The 16281-nt window shown below is 46.4% G+C and overlaps 1 long non-coding RNA gene across 2 annotated transcripts; it reads left to right on the top strand.

Annotated features, from left to right (window-relative positions):
• Nucleotides 1-5037: 5037 nt before the first annotated feature.
• Nucleotides 5038-7399, top strand: LOC308588513. 2 transcript variants are annotated; one of them, XR_014008813.1, is made up of 4 exons: nucleotides 5038-5830; nucleotides 6139-6379; nucleotides 6482-6564; nucleotides 7272-7399. It is a non-coding gene; the product is annotated as an uncharacterized lncRNA (long non-coding RNA). The 2 variants fall into 2 exon arrangements; XR_014008814.1 differs by having other exon boundaries at nucleotides 5040-6379.
• Nucleotides 7400-16281: the final 8882 nt, after the last annotated feature.

Below are 16281 nucleotides of genomic sequence, written 5' to 3'. Positions count from 1 at the left end.
CAATAATAGCCTCATTATAATGATACCAAACTGTAATACAATTACTAACATCTATTGTTCAAATACAAAATTATATAATTTAGGTGGCCTCCCATGTGCTAGAATTGATGGCTGGTTATTTTATTTCTGCGTTCCAAAATCTGACGAATTTCAATTACATTCCAGTCAAAAAAAACAATCCCTTATATAACAACTGCAATATTCACTCCATAAATAATAAAGGATGGGGAAGAGTCACCTCTAAGTCTCCATCGTAAACCTTTTGCAAAATAGTGTTTCCCTCCCTTTTCCATTTTTTTTTTTACACGCACAGTTCTGTTTAATGTTATCTTCCATATCTATAATATTGGCCAGCCTTGGTTTCTAACTGCCTCAACCGTTCCTCATAAGGCTTGATTTCCAGACCTTTCAGCATCCTGGTCATCCTCCTCTGCTCACTTTCCAGCTGCTCAATATCTTTCTTCAACTCACCTGCACTGAGCAGCAGCAGCTCTCCATGGTTTCAGAGGGGGGTGGCATTCCCAATCTCCCCCCCCCCCGAGATGCCGCCCAGGACGGAAGACCTGTATGCCAAGCAGATGGTCCAGTCCTGCGCTATGGAGATGCCTAGCCTGCCTGGAAGGGTGTGGGGCTGGTCTCCCTTTGGGAATGGGGCTGCAGGAAGAGGGATGTGAAGTGAAGATGCAGCCCAGCTGCAGCCAGAACAGCAGGTGCCTCCGAGTTCTGACAGAGGAGCATCACCACTCAGGAGTGGCCAGGTCCTTGGGGGGGGGGTTGCCACGGTGACAAGTGTGGGAATGTTCAGGGATGCAGGAGAGGATATATTGTCTGATAATAGCCTTTCCAACTACTTGTGTTAACAAGTTTACAATTTTAGCAGAGTAACATTCCCCCTTTTAAACTTGCAGCGGATGCGTTTGCTCAGGCTCACTAAAACCTCTAAAATAACTGTTCTGGTATTTCTCCGCTATTCCCTCATAAAATATAAGACACGACACAGTCTTCTACAAAAGTATAAAAAGGTTTATTCATATATCATTCTGTTCACAATCGGATCCCAGAAGGCAGACTTAGCTTAGAAAAGTAACATACACTTGGAAACTATTCCATAAGAAGGCAGTCCCTTTGTCCTCTCTTGGCTAGAGCCAAGAGAGCATCTTTGGCTAAGCAGATGTTGCTTCTTCGATGCATGTAGTCAAAGAGAGAGAGATGGCTGCCCTACCCTGTGCTTTTGTTGTTACCTGCACAGGTGAGGCCACGCCCACCTCTAGTCACATGCAGAGGAAGTCTGTCCCAGCCCAGAAGGAAACAGGAAGTTTACCTGCTGGCTGGACAAACATTCCTCCCCATGTGTAAACACGTTCACTCTAGGAATGTTGTACTTGACTGCTCTTGTGTTTCACATCCCACAACAAGGACCCGCCCTCCTTTGTGACATCTCTTGCTTCTCCTTTAAAAGCCACTGACCTGCAGGCGGCCATTGCGGGTTAGTGAGGAGAGGTCAGAGGAGAGAGGAGGTGGTGGCAGTTGGTGGAGAGTAGGCGGAGGACTTTTGAATTGTTCTTTTTTCGTGTTCTTATTTTGATTTTGATTTCATTTATTACTTTTATTTGATTTATTTGATTTGATTTCTTTTTATTTTCCTTTATTCTTTTCTTTTAACACTTTTATTTATTTTATCTTTTGTTCTTTGTTTTAATATTTTTGTTTTTTGTGCACATCTGTACATATTCTGTATATATTCTGTATATTTTTATTTTTTACATAGAGGAGTAGTTAGGGTTAAGTGTAGGGTTAGGGTGGGGGTTAGGTATAGACTTAGGGCAGGGGTTGGGGTCAGATTTAAGCTTGGGTGGGCATTTCAGATAGTTAGTTACCTTAGATAGGAGGGTGGGATCTTTCGTGGACGACATGGGCAGGCTGTAAGTAGCATCGCTTTCTCTTCATTTCCGGGGGGTGGGGTGAGTCTGTTTCCCAGCCAAGTTGTCCTGGCCAAGTCCCCAATCCATGTAGGTTGGATCCACTCTTGTCCTTGAGATGGCTACATGTCTGGCACTCAGAGACCAGGAGGGCAGTGATTATCACCCAAGCGGAAGGGTTGCTGTGTACGTGGTCTCATGCTTCAGGGATGATGGCTGCCCCTAGCCATGTCCCAAGTGCCTCCTCTGGTAGCCATCTTCCTTCTGAGCAGAACAGCATTGGAACGGTGTCAATCTGATGTTGGATTGCTTTTATATGAATATTTGAAGGTTTTTCCGCTGCAAGAGTAGGCGAGTGCTACGACCAGATTTTTCTTCTTCTTCTTCTTCTTCTTCTTCTTCTTCTTCTTCTTCTTCTTCTTCTTCTTCTTCTTCCACTCATAGCCGAGTAAGATTGACTTCCATGAACAGTGAGTTTTAATTGTGAGTCCATAAGTGATTGTGGAAGCCAATTCTGGATCCACATGTCCTTCCACGGTGTAGACATAGTTTTCTGGGCAGGAGTTGATCACAGTGAGGGTTTGCCAAGAGTGCCTTCTTCTTAGCTTGTTTCTTCCTTGCGTCCTGAGTTCAAGTGTCTTCAAAGCCCATGACACCTTGGGTAAAGGCTGTTCTCCAGTTGGAGCCCTCACAGGCCAGTGTTTCTCAGCCATTGGACATGACCAGTCCAACGAAGTTGGTGTTGAAGAATCATTGCTTCCACACTGGTGATCTTTGCTTCTTCCAGCACACTGGCATTAGTTTGCCTGTCTTCCTAAGTGATGTGTAAAAAAAATTCAGAGACACCATTGATGGAATCTTTCAAGGAGTTGGAGATGGCGTTTATAAGCGGTCCATGTTTCACAAGAGTACAGCTGGGTTGATAGTGCAAGAGCCTAGATTGAAACTTAAAAGACCAAGAATGGTTTTCATGGCGGGTTCTGACTTTCCCCTTTTCCCAGTGGGAATTCCTACTTGCAGAGCAGAGGCCATGGCTGGTCGGCAGCTGCAGTGCCTGTGTGCTTTGTTCTGTTGTTGTTGTTGTTGTTGTTTAGTCGCTTAGTCGTGTCCGACTCTTCGTGATCCCATGGATCAGAGCACGCCAGGCCCTCCTGTCTTCCACTGCCTCCTGCAGTTTGGTCCAACTCATGTTGGTAGCATCGAGAACACTGTCCAACCACCTCGTCCTGTGTCATCCCCTTCTCCTTGTGCCCTCAGTGCTTTGTTCTAGAGGGTGCTGTTTCGTAGTGCTCACTGGTTGCTCTTGGACAGTTCTTTGGATAGTCTGAGCGGATTGGTTGAGCGCCTTGCGAGCGAAAGGCTCAGTCTTCATTAGGGCAAATGTTCTACCCTTATTTATGGGAGCCTTTGGGATAGATTGTGTCAGGATGTGTTTTGTGGGGAAATTTGCAGAAGTGAAGGTGTTGATTTGGGGTACAGTTGGAGGGGGGGTATGGTGCCTGCTGGAGGGGGAAACCCCCGCCACCCTTTCCAAAAAAATCCGGTAACCATGTTAAGAATGACCCAAAGCTCTCCCCTCTCCCTATTCATTTCATTTGCTTCATGAAATTTATATACTGCTTGACTGCATGAATGAGGGGACCAGGCTCTCTGGGTCCTGACATGGCCGTAGCTCTTGAACCCAGAGCACTTGGGACCTCCTTTCTCTCCCTGCCAGCCCTTCATGCTCTGGGCTGCCTCTTTCAGGCTCTGATGATGCCCCTTCAGGTCACTGAACTGCAGAGAGATGGAAGGAATTGGTCATGATGGGCCGGCAAGGATCGATTAGGCTCCACATATGTATTTCTGTTCTGCCAATTTGGCAGTGGTTCACTGTTTTCTCCAGATGCCCCTCCTCTCACACAAACACCCCTCAAGAATTGGGGCTGCCGGCATCTGAGTCTCTCTCTCTGCTCATCTCTTCTAGGATCAGGTGCTTAAGGCGCCTGTTCAGGCGCTGCCACAGGGTGGCCCCTCAAGACCCAGACCAGCCCATGGCGCCAGGTGAGCCAGTGGCCCTTCTTTTTTGGACAGAGGAGGGCAGGAATGGGCATGGGGGCAACTAGTCCAAGGATGCGAAAGAGGACTCACCTCTTCCCGTGTCCTTCTGTTTGCAGTTCTGCTGCGGTTCCACATCCCAGCCCCAGGGTTAAGTATTGGAGAAAACAAGAGCAGGGACTGGATCCCTCAGACCTGCCCCCCACTGCCCGGGCTCTCTGCCCCCCACTCTGCACTCTCAGATGCGGAGAAACCCTCCCCTCATGAGGAACGGACAGCCTGACTTTTGCATTTCAGCTGCTGGAGGATGAACAGCTCTACCTCTTGGGGGTCATCCAGAGCTGCCAGGCAGCTGAGCTCAGGGGGCTTCGATCCCTGAAGTGCTCCATGCAGGAGACGGCCCAAGCCATTTTGGTGAGTGATGGGGTGTGGGGGGAAGGGGCTGTGCATCTGCGGAGAGGAGGACCCTGCCAGCTTAGGGCATGGGGTTGTCATTCCCCTGCAAAGCCAAGCCTGGTGTTTGGGGTCGGAGCTGATTTTCCTCCTCTGTTCTCTTCCAGGACATCTTGTGGCCCTTGGAGCACTTCAGGGATCGCCCCCTGGCCCTGGCTCTTGCCTTGGAGGCCCTCCTCCAGCTCAGGTGAGTGGGGTATTTGGCGTGGATGGGGTTGTGGGTGGGGGCAGAACTCTAGGGGGAAAGAGCAGGCGGGAGGGAGAAAGGGGCAAGGGAGACTCTAACCCTCTCCCTTTCATCTCTGCAGCACGATGAGGCCCAAATTCAGCTGCGATATGATCAGTGCCATCCTGCACAGGACGTCGGAGGCCGTGCTGAAAGGGGCCGATGAGGAGGAGAGAGAAGAAGTATGTCCTTGGTTTTGACTTCGCTTCACGGCTCTTCTTTTTCATCACGCACTTGCAGAATCCAACCCAGCATTCAAACTCTCTTCTCTCTTTTCCCTCAGGAACTGAAACTGAAGAGGCACTTCCGGCTCCTGCTGGGGCGTCTCCTTATGGAAGCCCCCAACCCTGGCACCCTCCTCCACCTTCTCAGTGAAAGTGTCCCGATGGCATCAGGGAGGTTTTAAGGTTCTCCCGTTCCCCCATCCCTTACCCAATGGACTGGCCCATTTCTGGGGCACAGAGCCTGTTTGGCCCCCAATTTGGTCCAAGACCAAAGTTGGCAAACCCTCATGGTCCAGAAGTGCCAGGGACTCCGTGGTGGGGGCAGTGGGGGCTGCTTTGGCCCAGACTGGCCCCTGACTCTGAGACGCTCTTTCCTCCTGCAGGACTTCTGAGGATACGCCCTGGGGGAAAGTGGGGAGGCTCAAGGCTCATTTCCTTGCTGCTGGCCTTTGCCCGGTGTGGCGATCACACAGGGCCCCTGGACGTTTCACGGTCTATTGACCCTGTGCCACCACTGCGATAGCTTTCTTCGCTGCTACCACCCCGCTTCGCACGGGGACACACGGAGTCCAGACAGTTGTTAACATAAACAAATAATCAAGTTTATTTTTAAATGCAGGAACAAACGTATGGTTGCAGTTTATTTTTCTCTTGTCAGTTTCCTAATCTTAGTTCCTAGCAACTCCAACTGAATTATTCCCCACTGTCTATCTAACTCAACCTAACAATTCCTCTCACTTCCTCACAGTACAACTCTACCAACCCACACCTAATCCTCCCTCTTCCTTCTCCAACACCCAAGCCTCAACTCCCAACTGACAAACCTCAACTGACTTTCAAAACCTCCCACTCTATCTTTTACCCCCCCCCCCTTGCATTCTCACTGGCCAATCACATCACACCCATTTTCACCCTTTCCTTGACCCATCCTAGGAGGCAAACGCCACACCCGGAAATACCCCAACTTCAGAGTAAGTACCTTGCCTTCTTCTAGTCATTTCTTTGGTTACTTCCATCCCCCCAAGATCACATCCCCAAGTGATCTTTAGCGCAGATGATGTGGGGTGTGTCCCTGGGGGCCAGGATGAGGCCAGAGGCTTTTCCTGCCCCCTTTCCTGCTGCTGCCCTTCCACCTCTGCCCAGGAGGCTACAGGGCCCAGGGAGGTCCTCCGGAACAAGGGATTGGGCCCAAGAAAGAGGGAGACCCGTCCTTCCTGACTTGGCACTGCTTCTGTGCTCTCTTGCTCCCATCTGACCCCGATTTTTCTTTCCTCTGCAGATGACAGTAGTTCGGCTGGACCTGGCTTGCTTCTGCCTGAAGGTAAGCCCCCACACCTTGGAGACAGTGACCTTTGACTAAAGGCCTGTGGGAAAATCTCATTTTCATTTTTATTTTCATTTTCATTCTCTTCTCATTCTCTTCCATCCAGATGACATCATCATTGAGGATTTATAGGTAGTGCGGACCTTGGGCTCCACTGGACGCCAGAGAGAGGCCAACATCCAAATGCACTCAGCAGGTAAGACTTTCTCAAAAGCCCACCTGTAGTTAGAGATGCCCTGTTTCATCTATGAGAGAAGCAGGCACTCCTGGCATCCTGCTTACCTTTTTTCTCTTGCAGGTGACAGAACGATGCCAGCAAGACCTCCTTCTCCATCTTTTCATGGCGGCAGAAGGGCAGCAGTGGCTGTGGGACCGGATCAGGTAGGGGGAAGCTGCCTTGTGGGGACAGAGGCCAAGGGTGGAACAATGTCATGGACTGGTTGGGCACAGAGGAATGGTGGGAGGAACCAGGAACCAGGAAGGGAAGACGTCTCAGAGCCCAGGGAGTGGAGGGGGGACAAGGAGGAGCAGTCAGAGGAAGAAGAGGCTGAGGAACCAGGGGAGGGGAGCCAATGGGTCTCAAGCCCTCGGTGAGTGAGGGACTTTCCCCTGTGTCAGAAGACAGGCTCCGGCAGATGGAGCGGACGAGATCCAGAGAAGGCTGTTTGTGCACGTGCTGTAGAGGGAAGTGAGGGGCCGATGGAGCTCTTCCCTCCGGAAGGGAGCCCATTGAGGAGAACTCTGATTCTAAACCTCTGCTGCCTCGTGGGATGGCTTCGGGAGAAGAAAAGGCTCCAGAGTAAAACCTACACAGCTGCAGAGTGGAGTCCCTAAGATGGTTGGGTGGCGTTTTGTAGGCCTCCTTCTGACAACTCCTGCAGCCAAGCTGGTGCCTTATGCCTTGCTCTTCTTTCCTCTGGACCACATCAGGGAGGCAAAGGGGAGGGGGCGGATCTGGGCACAGGGCTGACCCCTTCGTTTTGGCAAAAGACAGGGCAGGGGAGGGGACAGAGAGAGAGATCTGAAAATTGTTAACATTCTTTTGCCCCAAAAGATCTCACGGAATTTTGGGTTTTTCCGTTCCTTAGGATATATGATCTACTCCCTGTGTAACTCCACATGTCAAGAAGAAAAAGAACTGGAAAAGAATGGAATAAAAATAAATATTCTTTAATGGATTTTGAATAAATGCTCAATAAATTGTTACTGTTTTGAATTTCATTGTGTTATTGTCTTCTGGGACGCTGGTGGCGGTGTGGGTTAAACCACAGAGCCTAGGGCTTGCCGATCAGATCGGTCCCTGCTCCTGCCAACCTAGCAGTTTGAAAGCACGTCAAAGTGCAAGTAGATAAATAGGTAGCGCTCTGGCGGGAAGGTAAACGGCGTTTCCGTGTGCTGCTCTGGTTCTCCAGAAGCGGCTTAGTCATACTGGCCACATGACTGTACGCCAGCTCCCTTGGCCAATAAAGCGAGATAAGTGCCACAAGCCCAGAATCAGTCACGACTGGACCTAATGGTCAGGGGTCCCTTTACCTTTACCTCTACCTATTGTCTTCTATTGGACGCTTTTGTTGTTGCAGCCTGAAATAGCATTAGCATTTTTTGCTGCTGCCACATCACTCTCAGGTTGACCATGTTAAGCTTGTGGTCCCCTAAGATCCCTAGATCCTTTTCCCTACCAGCAAACCAGTGTCCCTCATCTTATATTGGTGCAGCTGGTTCTTCCTGCCAAAGTGCAGAATCTTAGATGTCCTCTTTGCCCGCCTTCAGGGTGTGACCGTGTTGCAGTCAGTGCTGTGGTAGCTCCGTGTGGCATTAACACAATTCAGTGCAATCGCTGGTGTCAATCCAGTGCAGCTGGTGCCAGATCTAAGATGAGATCTAAGATGTCTTCAGAACACTAAGTGTGTTGCCTTGGTAGAGCACACCATGTTCATGACGCTGAGGCTGTGGTATGAGCACAGTTCAGGTAGCCTTTGTCCTACCCCTGCGGTTATCCCAGCTGTGATGAACTCTCCCAGCAGTAATAGTAATAGTAATAATAATTTTATTACTTATACCCCTGCCACTCTGGGCAGCTCCCAGCAGAACACTAAGAACAGAATAAAACTTCAAACAGGGCTGCCTTCAGATGTCTTCTAAAAGTGAGAGAGTTGTTTATTTCTTTGACATCTGCTGGGAAGGTGTTCCACAGTGCAGGCGCCACTACCGAGAAGGCTGCTGACATGCTGGTCTAGTTCCTTGCAGAACTTGTTCTTGATCTGCATATCAGAGCACACACAGTGCGTACTCAATATGTTAACCAGAATGGAGGTAGATGAGAGATGGAGAGAAGGCAAGCATTCTGAGCCCTCAGCTGGCAGTTCTATCACAGACAGAAGCGAGTCCCTCGCTGCAAAAATCTTATACCGTGAATCTTCGGGATGCCCTCCTTGCCACAAAGGGTGTAGTTCTCTCTGAGGCTGCCATTCGAAGCAAGTCTTGTCCCCTGTAGAGCAGCAATGTCAATGTTGCGTGTTTTCAGCTCATGGTCAATGATGTTCATCTTCTGTGAGTTGCTGACTTGCAGCAAGCCAGAACACATGGTCCTAATGTGCCACTCTGGGCAGCTCCCAGCAGAACACTAAAAACAGAATAAAACTTCAAACAGGGCTGCCTTCAGATGTCTTCTAAAAGTGAGAGAGTTGATAAAGATTTTCTAGAGAGTAAAACACCAAGGAGGTTATCACCTATGGAAGCGAAAGCTTTGAAAAAACTGAATATGGAGGCTAAATGGCCAAAATACTGGGAAATTCTAGAACAGGAAGGTGACAAACTGAAATTGCAGAGTTATGACAAGCTTAAGGAGAAGGTGCGAGACTGCCTACATTATTTTCAAATAAGAGAGGTATATAATTGAGGACAAAAAAATTGGTTTCCAGGTGGAAAAATCAAAGTTAGAAACAGAATTGTTAGAACCCAATGTAGAGACACTTTCGAGAATGTATAATCTGCTGTTGAAATGGAATACTGAGGAAGAAACAGTAAAATCATCAATGATAAAATGGGCACAAGACATAGGCCATAACATTATGTTCACTGACTGGGAGAAGTTGTGGACCACCGGGATTAAATTTACGGCATGTAATGCCTTAAGAGAGAATATTATGAAAATGATGTATAGGTGGTACATGACCCCAGTCAAGCTTGCAAAGATATATCATTTGCCCGATAATAAATGTTGGAAGTGTAAAGAAATTGAAGGTACTTTCTTTCACCTTTGGTGGACATGCCCAAGGATTAAGGCTTTCTGGGAAATGATATATAATGAACTGAAAAGGGTATTTAAATATACCTTCCTGAAGAAACCAGAGGCCTTCCTCCTGGGCATAGTCGACCAATCGGTGTTAAAGAAGGACAGAACTTTCTTTATGTACGCTACAGCAGCAGCAAGAATTCTTATAGCAAAACATTGGAAGACAGAAGATCTACCCACCGTGGAAGACTGGCAGATGCAACTACCGGTAATTGACTACATGGAGATGGCGGAGATGACTGGCAGAATTCGAGACCAGGGAGAAGAGCAAGTGGAAGAAGACTGGGGGAAATTTAAAATCTATTTGCAGAAACATTGTAAAATTTCTGAATGTTGATGACATTGAAATGAATTGTGGGGGTTCTAGCAACAAGATAAAATTTAAGATTAAACCAACAATAGGTAAATTAATGGGCTATGAATTTGCTGAACCAATTTTGAAAAGGGATACAAGAACGGGGGACGCGAGGAAGTCAAGAAAATATGTGAATTTAAGATATAAAATTAAGAAAGAGGGAATTTTTGTGTTTTCCCTATATGTGCTTTTTCTTTTTATTATTAGTTTTTAATGTATGTATTTTTGTATTTTTGTGCTTAATGTTTGTATTGTTGTATTTTGTAGTATGTATTTTGTGTTTTTATATTTTTCTTGTCTTTATCCTTGTATTTTTTCTTTTATACTGTGCATTGTTAAAACTTAATAGAAAACTTTACTAAAAAAAAAAACACTAAAAGTGAGAGAGTTGTTTATTTCTTTGACATCTGCTGGGAAGGTGTTCCACAGTGCAGGCGCCACTACCGAGAAGGCTGCTGACATGCTGGTCTAGTTCCTTGCAGAACTTGTTCTTGATCTGCATATCAGAGCACACACAGAGTGTACTCAATATGTTAACCAGAATGGAGGTAGATGAGAGATGGAGAGAAGGCAAGCATTCTGAGCCCTCGGCTGGCAGTTCTATCACAGACAGAAGGGAGTCCCTCGCTGCAAAAATCTTATGCCGTGAATCTTCGGGATGCCCTCCTTGCCACAAAGGGTGTAGTTCTCTCTGAGGCTGCCATTCGAAGCAAGTCTTGTCCCCTATAGAGCAGCAATGTCAATGTTGCGTGTTTTCAGCTCATGGTCAATGATGTTCATCTTCCGTGAGTTGCTGACTTGCAGCAAGCCAGAACACATGGTCCTAATCTTCCAGCTTGCTGGGTGCAAGAGGGTTTGTTCCTTTATTTTTCCTGATATAGCAGTTTGGTCTGCTTAGTGTGAGTGATACTGTGAGCTCCAAACACCCACTGAGGAATAATAATAATAATAATAATAATAATAATAATAATAATAATTATTATTATTATTATTATTATTATTATTATTATTATTATTATTATTATTTATTTATACCCCGCCCATCTGGCTGGGTTTCCCCAGCCACTCTGGGCGGCTTCCAAAAGAATATTAAAATACTGTGATACATCAAACATTAAAAGCTTCCCTAAACAGGGCTGCCTTCAGATGTCTTCTAATGGTCTGGTAGTTGTTGTTCTCTTTGACATCTGGAGGGAGGGCGTTCCACAGGGAGGGCGCCACTACCGAGAAGGTGGCCAGTCAGCACTTTATTGATTGGGGACTGCCTGGCTTTATTGAGGTTGAGTGTGTGTGTGTGTGTGTGTGTGTGCGCGCGTTTGTGTGTGTGTGTGTGTGTGCGTGCACACACACACAAACAGTGATCACAGGGTTGGTGGGAGAAGGCAAAGGAAAGGGCACAACAAGTCCCACCCCCCTCCTTTCTCTCTAGCAAGGAATTTCTCATTTTTCTTTGAAAAGTTATCCTGTCTCCTCAGTTCAGTCCAATTTGCCCGGACAAAGTGAAGGCGAATACTGTCCTTGCCCAACAAGCAGTACTTTTTTCTGGGGGGACGCATACCCCTAAACATTTTGTGAATCTAAGTTTGGCCTTATTGAGGGGGCTCATATTTCAATATGAGTAGGAAAAGGAGAGTACCCCTCCACAGATTTTTAGGAAAAAGCCCTGCCCACAAGGATGCAGATTGATCCCTGGGAGCCTTGCTTTCTGAGGGAGGCTGGTCTGCTTTGAAGCTCTTGACCCCATGGGGATGGGGTTTCCTTCCTTCCTGACTCCTTCCCTTCCTGGTCCTCCCTGACCCAATCTTCCCCTGATCCTTTCCAGGTCAGATTCCTCTTCCTACCCTGGAATCTAGCTTACCTTCCCATCACACAGACTACGGAATGGATCTCCTTGCTTTTAACGCTCTTCTCCAGAGAGGCATTGGTGAGGCTAGATCTGGCGACAGGAAAAAGAAACAACTCAGAGAGAGATCCTTGAACCTATCAGAGTTGTCCTCTGCAGGACGCAGAATGGGAGGGAAACGAGCCACGTTCATGGATTGAGGCGAAGCTGAGAGCCTTTCAGAGAATCCCAAACATTTTTCTTTTCTTTTTTTAAATAATTTTTATTAACTGGCCAATCACATCAAATTAAATCATATCACATAAATTCCGAATTACAAAGCCGAATTTTAAATTTTGTTGGGAGGACCCATATTTCAAGATCCGATGGGGGATTCTGATCATCTTCTTGCTGCTGCGTTAATGTCCCAATCAGTCCCAATCAGTCGAAACAAAGTTCATAGTTCTATCCCATCTTATCTTGCTGTTTCCACATCACATCTTGTTCATATATTTTCTCTTTTTTCTTTATAATCTCTTCTGATAGTCTCCTTAAGCCGATAAACACCAATAGTAATAATAGTCCTGTGTGAATTTTCCGTTCTTCCAATCCTCAAATCGAGATGGTTTCCATATATCGTTTCCTTCATAGATAACATCACTCTTTCCATCATAGTCTCGTAAAACTGTCGCTCTTAAATCCCACTGAGGAGTTTAACCCACAATATATAAACAGCTCTATTTCTCTCTTTCTCCTCCCAGACTCAAGACCTCCGACAGAACTTCCCAATATGGCGACGGCAATTTTAACTGCGTCATTCCCAAGCTCTTACACATTCCACGCTCTTCTTAAAACGTGCTTTGGTTCGAAAGTTTATCTCCACACAGCCTTAAATCAACAGCTTAAGTCCTTAAAACGACATTTCTGACTCATGAGGGAAGGGGATTCTTGTTTAATCACATAGGGAAAGAATGAAGAGGTTTTTTCCCCCTCCCCCATCAGTCATTTGCCATACCTTGTCTTGGCGTATCTTCTCATGTTTTATTCTTATATTGTTTTCTCAGAGATCTCTTCTGTTAGCAGTCTTTACTCCCCCTTCTTTCTTGAAACATGTGCATTCCTTTCATCCAAATTGTTTCCTTTGAAGTTCTGCATCTAGTGGCGCAAATCAGGGACGGCGTTCAGGAGTGCCAAAATCCCACAGGAGGGCTTTGTGCCTAGTGCCCCCACCCCCACAAATTCGGGGGTGGTATAGGGCACAGCAGGCAAGGGCCATCCCCCCCCACAATCCTGGGGGGGGGGTTAAGGAGGCTAATTACCCCCATCATAGCCTCCAAATTACCTCGTGTGGGTCGGAGAGATGTTATTGTCAGCCATCTTCCAATGCGCCCCCTAGTGCCCCCCCAAACATTTTTCAAAGAGGGCCAGATTTGATGAAGTGAAGGGTGAAGGGCTGTGAGGGCCGATCAATAATAATAATAATAATAATAATAATAATAATAATAATAATAATAATAATAATAATAATTTATTATTTATACCCCGCCCATCTGGCTGGGCCTCCCCAGCCACTCTGGGCAACTTCCATAAAAACCAAAAATACAGTAAAATGTCACACGTTAAAAACTTCCCTGAACAGGGCTGCCTTAAGATGTCTCCTGAATGTCAGGTAGTTGTTTATCGCTTTGACATCTGCTGGAAGGGCGTTCCACAGGGCGGGCGCCACTACCGAGAAGGCCCTCTGCCTGGTTCCCTGTAGCTTTGCTTCTCGCAGTGAGGGAACCGCCAGAAGGCCCTCGGTGCTGGACCTCAGCGTCCGGGCAGAACGATGGGGGTGGAGACGCTCCAAAAACCAGTTGTTGACCTTTTTTTTTAGGATTGAAGCTGTGGAGTTTTTTTCAGGGTTGAAGCTGAGGTTTTTTTAGGATTTAACCCCACGGAATAAATTGCCACAGGGGGTGGATTCAACCAACCGCAAAACAGACTTTGGACATGCCTGCCAGGGTTGGACTCAGACTCTCATCGCCTGGAGGGATGGCAGCTCCGTGAAGGAGAAAGAGGAGCTCGCCTCCACTGGAGACAACCACTTGCATTGCTGAGCCACCCTGGCTCACCAAAAGTGGGAGGAAATGTCCACAATCAATTTAGAAACACCTGCAACACAGCTGAAAATACACATTTTTGAAATCCATTTTGCTGCTGAAGCCCTCAAGTGTAGAACTACGGAGGGTCTGTTCACTGTTCTCACCTATCATTAGACCAGGACCACATTGTTGTTGTGTAGTCGTTTAGTCATGTCCAACTCTTCGTGACCCCATGGACCAGAGCACGCCAGGCACTTCTGTCTTCCACTGCCTCCCGCAGTTTGGCCAAACTCATGCTGGTAGCTTCGCGAACACTGTCCAGCCATCTCGTCCTCTGTCGTCCCCTTCTCCATGTGCCCTCCACCTTTCCCAACATCAGGGTCTTTTCCAGGGAGTCTTCTCTTCACATGAGGTGGCCAAAGCATTGGAGCCTCAGCTTCACGATCTGTCCTTCCAGTGAGCACTCAGGGCTGATTTCCTTCAGAATGGAGAGGTTTGATCTTCTTGCAGTCCATGGGACTCTCAAGAGTCTCCTCCAGCACCATAATTCAAAAGCATCAATTATTCGGCGATCAGCCTTCTTTATGGTCCAGCTTTCACTTCCATACATCACTACTGGGAAAACCATAGCTTTTACTATACGGACCTTTGTTGGCAAGGTGATGTCTCTACTTTTTAAGATGCTGTGGACCAGGACCACATATTCTGCCTATTATGTGCATCCCATGATAGCCTTTCCCTGAATATGCAATCAGCAGCACAACCTTCCTTTTGGGGAACCTCTTCACCCAGTCCTCCACCTCCTCCCCATTGGTCTTGAACCGTTTCGTTTCATGCCCGTTTTCCTCCTGCTTTCTAACTTCTTCTGCTCCCTCCTCTATGTTGCTGCAGCTGCTCTGCAGCTCTTGGCTTGCTTGCCAGCCACGGTGCTCAACTCCTCGGCCATTGCAAAGTACTAGAAGAGATCATCCAAAAGCTAATGAAGTCCTACAACAGCAGCAAGAATACTCATCGCAAAGTATTGGAAGACACAAGATCTACCCACTCTGGAAGAATGGCAGATGAAGGTGATAGACTACATGGGACTGGCTGAAATGACTGGCAGAATCCGAGATCAGGGAAAAGAGACGACGGAAGAAGATTGGAAGAAATTTAAGATCTATCTTAAGAGACATTGTAAAATTAATGAGTGTTAAAATGTTGCGGCTATAGAAGTAAGCGGATTACAGCTGTAAAGATTAGGTTAAAGGAAAAGAAAGGATTACAATTAGATTAAATTAAGAGTGAGGATTTGCTGAACTAAATATTTGAAATTGGAATGCAGAAAGGGGAGGTATGAGGAGGTCGGTGAAGTAAGTTTTAAGAGAATAAGGATTTGATATTATATTTGTTTGTCTTTGTGTGTGTTTGTTTGTATTGTGTTTGATTTTATAATTTGTGAAAATTTAATAAATATCTTTTAAAAAAAACAAAAACAAAAGCTAATGAAGTCCTTCATTTAAAGGGCATGTCAGCCATAGGAACCTTCTTTACACAGATATTGAATCAATCACTCAAAATCAACTGACAAAAGACCATTCTCTTAAGGCAACCAAGCAAGTAAGTCCAAAAGAAGCTGCTGGGGGTTTTGGTGCAGTAATATCTGGAGAGATCACGCAGCCCAGACAGGGAACCTGCAGCATCCAGATGTTAAGACTATAAACCCCCGTCAGCCCCAGCCAGCAGAGCCAATGGTCTGGGGTGGGTGCTATTCTTTATTAATTCATTTCATTTGTGAATCGCTTTCCATGAAGCATGATGAATTGGGAGTAGAACAAGATCTAGATCCAGAGGGCCACAGATTCCCCATCCTAGCACTACACAAGCAACTCGAGAATCCTCACCAGATTCTAGATCAGAATTACCAGAGAATATATCCCTTTTGACTTTGCAAGTTTCCACATGCAAGCCTAAATTCTGTAAGGGTAGAAATCAAATCTTCCAAGCTAGCATTGGCCTTAGCAAACTCCAACAACATCAAGCTTTTATCATTAACCATCATTTCAAGGTGCTGTTCGGAACAGGTAAATTTGGGAGGGACAAAATGGCTTCAGGACTTTTTCTGCATGCTTCAGACGTGTGGTTTGTGTTTGTGTGTGTGTGTGTGCTTGGTACATCTATGAACATTTATTTTATGTACGTACGACCTTAGTTCTTATAACAATAATAATATTTGATAATAATATTATAATATTAATGATATAAGATAATGATAATTATTATTTTATTTATACCCCACCCATCTGACTAAGGCTGCCGGAGCCACTCTGGGAGGCTTCCAACATTCATAAAAACATAAGAAAACATTATGCACTTCCCTATACAGGGCTGCCTTCAGCTGCCTTCTAAAGGTTGCATAGTTACTTGATCTTCTTGGCTCCAGGATCGCAGGACTCCATGCCCTCACAACATTTGTCTCAGGAACATCATACCACGCCCTCCAACATTTCTCCGATGGAAATAGGGGCGTCCTAAGGAAAAGCAGGACTTTCCGGGATCAAAT

The sequence above is a fragment of the Podarcis bocagei genome (assembly GCF_964188305.1).
Source record: "Podarcis bocagei genome assembly, chromosome: 6".
NCBI lineage: Eukaryota > Metazoa > Chordata > Lepidosauria > Squamata > Lacertidae > Podarcis > Podarcis bocagei.
The sequence above is the reverse complement of the archived record's forward strand: the minus strand, read 5'-3'. Positions and strand labels throughout refer to the sequence as shown.